Raw genomic sequence first — 7367 nt, forward strand, 5'->3', positions numbered from 1 at the left:
GGTTGGGACGAACCCTACTGCCAACAGGGGAGGCCCAGGACTGAACTTGAGAATCACTGTGTTGCTTGACCAGTCCAATTTATTTTTCTTTGCAGCTGAACAGAGATGTGCAAAGTTTCTTTTCTATAAGTTGTGTTATTTGAAATGTACCATGCTGTGTCACTCCTTGAAATACTTGTTTTAAAGTTTACAAACAGACCTTAGAAATGAGGCTTGACCTGCTTTTGGCAAACAAAATCAGCATATTTGTTTGCAAAAAACTTTACAGAGTAGAACTGGCCTTAAATATTCAGATTGCTCTAATCATCCATATCCTGATAATGAGACTTATGAAACAAAAATCAGTAAAACAAGTTAGCATAGAATTTAAAACAATAGTCCCCTTGCAAATCTAGCTCATGGTTAGGCTTAATGCCTTGTATAATAAAGTATAAACCACAGTTTAGAGCTCAAAATCTCTGACTCACAGTGTCACTAAACCTGCCAACAGAAAAGAGAAATATGTGAATGCTTGCACTATAGTGTTGTGATTAGAAAGGGCCAAGTGTTTTATTCACTATTGAATTGCCATATTTGAAATAAAGCTATTTACATGTGAATTACTATAGCTACAAGGTCCATAACTTTGTAATGATCTGTCACTGTTTTATAAAATCATTTTATTCTGTTCTTCCCATTACAGCTGCTGCAGCTGCTTCAACTGTTCATGCTGTCTTACTGTTTGTCCCCTTTGTCACGGTGTTTAGTATATTTAGCTGCCGTTACCTATCTCACAGTAGTTGACTCTCTTCTCTGCTTCCTATTTTCTACCAAATTTTAAATAATTTCTGCATGCTAGAGAAGTGCTTTTAGCCTAGACCAGCCATCACACTGGACTCATTTTCGGATGGACTCCCTTACACCACACCAGATTATTCTTGGGCATTTGCAAATTTGGAAATTCCAGGGAGGATAAGAGAGGTGACTGACCCTGAACTCTTTAGGGACTTTACACAACCAGACAATTATTTTCTTCAAATTTACATTAGCCTAAACAATGCTAGCTTCTTTTGTATGATACAACTGGTTGTCAGGGACAGCAAGCATGTACATGGCTCCAGCTCTTACTGGTCCTGTATAGGAGAAGTAGGTTCAGAAAATTGAAAGATGCACTATATCTACTGTGTACAAATTTGTTCTTATTGTTTATGGGACAAGAGGGTTTAGACATTTTGCATGTTGATCTGTTAAGCAAGTTAAGAATTTCAATGCACTCTGTACTACTGCTATTGCTATTACATATGAATGATGTGAAAAATACATAGCAAAACTGCCAGTGTTAGTTAACACTTGCAGCATATATATGAAAAGACTAATAAATTAACACTTTATGAGTTAATTTTATACTTACGATATTACTGTTTATACTTCACATATTGCTTTTATTGCCAAAGAAACATAAAGTAAGCCAAAATGAAAATCATTCTAAGGTAATTTTTTGCCTGAATATACAGAAATACAGGTAGTCCATGCACTAAGGCTTTTATGGCAACTGGTAGGTTGATATTGTTGACTAATGTTAAGTGGTTCAAATGTCACAGAAGGCTGTCTGCAAAATGATAGTCAAAAGCAGTCTGAAGAGCCACATCCTGATGAAACATGGAACAGAAATTCAATTAAACATGTAAAATATCAGTCTATTCCAAGGTTGTGCAGATAAAGCTACAAGGAATATCGAAAGGTAAACAGCTTTGCCAGATGACTCTGCATTTAAATGTGAGATGTTTGTCAGAATGTGTCTCAGTGATTATTAGTACACAGTGGAAACGCCCAGCAGCGGAAATCCATGCTCTCTTTCATAATCATGTAATGCAACAAGGCTTATTTAAAATTAAGGGAAGTAACTATAACCTCAGAGATACCATTGCTCTCTCTTTGTCTCTCTATACTGCCTGTCAGTTCTGAAGCCAGCTAATTGTCTAGTGGGTATTTGCATTCAAGTCATGAGAACATTTAAGAAAAAAAAAAGTGCTATGCAGAAGAAGCTTCCTTCTACTTTTCAAAACAAGGCAAGCAATCCAATTGACCTAGTTATTTCATGCAATTGTGGGAAAGTACCAGGTTTACAGTATAGTTACTGTATACCTTTCAACTGACAAAAATCCCAACACCTGAGTGACATTTAAAAGAATACTACCAATACCAATACTACTAATCTAACCCTCACCTATTCTGTCTAACCCTCACCTATTCTGTTTCTCTTCTCGGTACTCAAATGTGGCACTTGGTGCCACAGCCCACCTGCCAAGTTGTTTTGCCTGCCTAAGGTAAAGTCATCCCTGATGGAGGACCGCAGGAATCGTGAGAAAGAGGGGTCCTTTCATCGGATTGGCTGGCCTAACACTGTTTCAGCCGTGGAATGGCCAAATGGGGGAGGCAGCTTGATGGATGAGGTCTCCAGGAGTCTAAAATTATCTAAATCTTATTATGTGATATCATCTACTGTTAAATTCTGCTCCGTACTTCTAAAAAATTTTTAATTTTTTACTGGGGATTTGTTCTGTTCTGTGTATTGTATTGTATTGTATTGACCCCCTTCTTTTGACACCCACTGCACGCCCAACCAACCTGGAAAGGGGTCTCTCTTTGAACTGCCCTTCCCAAGGTTTCTTCCATTTTTTCCCTACTAGTTTTTTTTTGGGAGTTTTTCCTTGTCTTCTTAGAGAGTCAAGGCTGGGGGGCTGTCTAGAGGCAGGGCCTGTTAAAGCCCATTGCGGCACTTCCTGTGTGACTTTGGGCTATACAAAAATAAGCTGTATTGTATTGTATTGTACCAGAGTTTAAGAGATTAATGCTGAAACTCAGATTCCTTGTTTTCAGTGGAAAATTAGTGCTTTCCAAAGTAAGAAGAACCATGGCCAGGGATATGGCCAAGAATGCAATGATCTCTCTAACAGAGATTCAGAAGTCTGCACTCCATCAATAAGGCATTTATGGTAGAGTGGCTAGATGGGAGCCACTCTTCAGTAAAAAGCATATGAAAATTTGAAGGTTTCTGAGAACATAGGGAAAAAGATTCTCTGGTCTGAGACAAAAATTGAGCTCTTTGGGGAAAACTTCAAGCACAATCTCTGATAAAGACCAGACACTGCTCATTGCCTACCTAATACCGTCCCAAAGATGAAGCATGGTGGTGTCAGGATTATGCTTTGGGGTTACTTCTTACCACCAGTGACAGGGACAGTGGTCAGAAGTGAGGGAAGGATGAATACAGCCAAATACAGAGAGGTCCTTGTGGAAACTTGTACAAGAGTGCATGCTACCTTAGACTGGGACTATGGTTCACCTTTCAGTACAATAATGACCTGAAGCATACAGCCAAGACAATGCTTGAGTGGCCTTGGGGCACATCTCTGACTGTGTTGGAGTGACCCAGGAAAACCACAGATTTAAACCTCATAGAACATCTAGGGAAAGATCCAAAGATGGCAGTTTACAGACGATTCCCGTCCAATCTAATGGAGACTGAGAGGATCTGCCAGGATGAATTGGGTAAACTACTTAAATCCAGGTGTGCAAAGTTTGTGGAAACTTACCCAAGACAACCTGAAGCTGTAATTTCTGCCAAAGGGGAGGGGCTTCTGCAAAGTACTGAAGTTAGGGTCTGAATACTTATATGAATGAGAGATTTCAGTTTATGATTTTTAATATATTTGAAACCTTCCTGAAAACATGTTTTCACTTTGTCACTATGTGTTATTAAGTGTAGACTGATGGGTAAAAATGGCAAACGTATCCATTTAACATTAAACCTACAACACAATAAAGTATGCAGAAAGTGAGGGGAGTCTGAATAGTTTTTGAATCCAGAGTAAGAAATTGTATATATGATTTCAAATAAGGAAACAACAGTATACTTGAAAATACTTCATTAATGTTATAATGGAATGCAAATAACAGTCACATTAATTAAGTGCCCATACAAAATATAAGGGACGAGGCCATGTGAATCCAATATAGCAATATCTGACTGGTCTTGAACACCATTTGTAAGTCATACTGAGCATGGGCTCACACTCATCAAGAATGTGTGAATTTCTGCACTTCATACCTGGAGTCACCGAACAGTGAGAGTAATTAAAGTAAGTGATGAAAAACAAAGAATGTTTGTAAAGGAAACCTACCTAATGGTGAACGGAGGGGCTAATGGTTCATTGACATGTGAATTCCTTGACATAGGCAATAATGAGATGGAAGTAATAAGCCTGCAAAGAAAGGACCACCTAGCACACTTCTAGATGCTGGTGGTCTTCAAAATATTTCTGTCTTAATCTAACACAGCAGTTCTCAAACTTTCTAGTGCTGCAACCCTTTAATACAATTTCCCATGCTGTGGCGACCCCAACCGTAAAAATTATTTTCGTTGCTACTTCATAACTGTAATTTTGCTACTGTTATGAATCGTAATGTAAATATCTGATGTGCAGGATGTATTTTCATTGTTACAAATTGAACATAATTAAAGCATAGTGATTAATAACAAAAACAATATGTAATTATATATTGTGAAATATTTATTTCTAATTACAAATAAATGAAATTTTGTCTTTATGACTTACGTTTATTTGTTTTTCTTCATTGTGTATTGAACTGTATTCACTGTATTCATGTTGTATACTTGTGTGAAAATGTGAAAAGCATGGCGTAGCATGGGTAACAGTCTTAATATAACAACAGTAAACTACATTGCTACAAAATTGTTGCGACAGTACGCGTAAAAAGCCAACGTCAGTGCGAAGGTTGAGGCTGCTTCTTTCTCACCAGATCAGAAATTCTCGGGGCGGTGTTTGCAAGAGCACAACGAAGATCATCTTCTGCAACAAGTCTACTTCTGTATTTAGACTTGATAACCAACAAGCTGGAAAACCCTGTTTCGCAAAGATATGTTGTTGGAAATGGAAGAAGGGACAACACAGTCTCAGACAGAACAGGATATGACTGCAAACACTTGATCCAGAATTTTGTAACTGACATTGAAGATAAATCATTTCTCACTGCATCGCTGTTAAAGAGTTCAATGAACTCCTCTTGTGCTGTCTCAGGAACATCTTCAACTTTGACTGTGAGTGGACTTCTGGCAAGTGCAAACGGGGTGTCAGGTAGATTTGGAAAGTACGATGAAATTTCGTCCGCAAGCATGTGCAAGTGTTCTTTCACAGAAATTATCATTGTAATCCTTTTGTCAGGTTCAATGTCATTTTCCTCAAAGAAAGCAGATAAGGTGGACAACATCTAAATTTTATTTTCTTCCAATTTTTTTTGCCAAAGCTGAAGTTTCATTTGGAATGATCGGATGTTTTCAGACAAATCGAGGCATGTTGCATTTGGTCCTTGCAGTGATAAATTTAACTCATTTAAGATGGCAAAGGTGTCAACCAAGTAAGCTATTTTCTGCAGTTCACTTTCATTGCTGAAAAGTGCTTCAAACTGCGGTCTTGCTTTCTGATTAAAAAATGTTTTTAGTTCATCACGAAGATCAAAAAGACGTTTTAAAACTTTTCCTCTCAATAACCATCTCACTTCAGTGTGAAATAGCAGAGCATTGTTGGACACATCCAACTCATTACAAAGTTTTGAAAACAGTCGACCGTTTAAAGCACTCACTTTTACAAATTGACGGAACTTACAACGCTTTTCATTACTTCTTGTAACTCTAGTGGCAGCGTCTTCGTTGCTAATATTTCTCAATGAATCATACAGTGAGTTCCGATGACTTTTGGTGACTCATTCAGTACCAAACGTTGAAATCCAGACCAACATCCTAGCATAGCTGGAGCACCATCTGTGCAAACACCACAAACCTTTTCCCAAGAGATCTTATGCTCTTTCAGAAATGAACCAAGTCTGTCAAATACATCACGTGCAGTAGTTGTCATTTCAAGAGGTTTGCAAAAAAGAAACTCATCTTTAAAGTCGCCATCATTAATATACCTCACGTAAACCAATAATTGTGAACAGTTTGCAACATCTGTAGATTCATCAAGCTGGATGCTAAATATTGGAAGTGGAGCAGATTTCATTTCCTGGATTACCTGATCAATAATATCAGCAGACATGTCATCAATTCTTCTGCAGACAGTGTCTTAATATAAGGAAATTGCACTCAATTTCGTAACAAATTCAGCTCCGATCATAACTCGAACAATGTCTTTGGCTGCTGGCAACAGTAAATCTTCAGCAATGGTGTGAGGTTTCATAGCTCTGGCGATTCTGAGAGCCACCAAATATGAAGCTTCAACGGCTGCTACATTTTGTTGGTGGTACTTGCCGCCAGTGTCAAGTCTGGCTTTCTTGACTCCATCAGCTTTGCTTCTAAAATACTGGGTATCCTTGCCAGCAAAGCTCGGATGCTTGCTATCAAAATGACATTTCAGTTTGTTCGGCTTCATAGATTTGGCTGATAGAACTTCTATACAGGTTTCTCAATTCCTACTGTAACTATTGAAGTAAAACCATATTGTAAAAAATTGTCACTATATTTTCTTTTCTTAACGTTCTTCTCTACATGATCCATTGTCATGGGTTGGTTCGCTAATGAAAATATTATATAACAATAGCTTTAATAACACAGACTATAAAACGTTTGTTTATGCTTTACTAATTAGAAACGGATGTGATTTCAATTACGTCACGAAGTGCGTAAATCCCCACAACGGTTTGACGTTACGTAACGTCACCTGTACGATGTGCAGTAATGTAAACAGTTAAAAATAATAAAGTTACGACAATTAAAACGTTTGAAATTATTCTGATTCAATTGTCTGCAATATTTATCCTCGAATGACAATTATAGTAAAAAACTAGTAACTACCAATGGAAAAAATTTGTACAATAACAAGTTTTACACATTAGAATAGACAAAACCCATATTTCCAATGGTCTTAGGCGACCCCTGGCAAATCATCATTCAACCCTCGACGTGGTCGCGACCCACAGGTTGAGAACCGCTGATCTAACAGAAAGTAGATTTTCACAAGAACATGATCAAACTGACTTGAGATGGCTAACAAAATCATAAAATCATGGGACTCTGGAAGGAACGAATACAACTAAAGGAGTGGGTAGCTCATACACCAAAACACATTCAGTACAGAAGTTTCTTTTAAATTGTTACTGGAAACCATAGGGCATGAGAAAATTTCCTAGACTGAAGACCATTACTCAAAATCCTGATTCAAAAGAAGTTTATGTCAGTTGGAGCCTGCATAGTAATCTGAATAAAAAGTCAAATTAACAGCAAAAAGTTTAACAATGGAGAGAAAAAATATTGGATACAAAATGGGCACTTGTCAAGTGAATGGCAGTTTTATAAAAGAACCAAAATGTGT

The 7367-nt window shown here is 37.6% G+C and overlaps 1 pseudogene; it reads right to left on the reverse strand.

Moving 5' to 3' along the window:
* Positions 1–4395: 4395 nt before the first annotated feature.
* Positions 4396–6553, reverse strand: LOC127526844 (zinc finger BED domain-containing protein 5-like; annotated as a pseudogene).
* Between the last annotated feature and the right edge of the window lie 814 nt (positions 6554–7367).

This window comes from Erpetoichthys calabaricus, chromosome 2 (assembly GCF_900747795.2).
Source record: "Erpetoichthys calabaricus chromosome 2, fErpCal1.3, whole genome shotgun sequence".
Taxonomy (NCBI): Eukaryota; Metazoa; Chordata; class Cladistia; order Polypteriformes; family Polypteridae; genus Erpetoichthys; species Erpetoichthys calabaricus.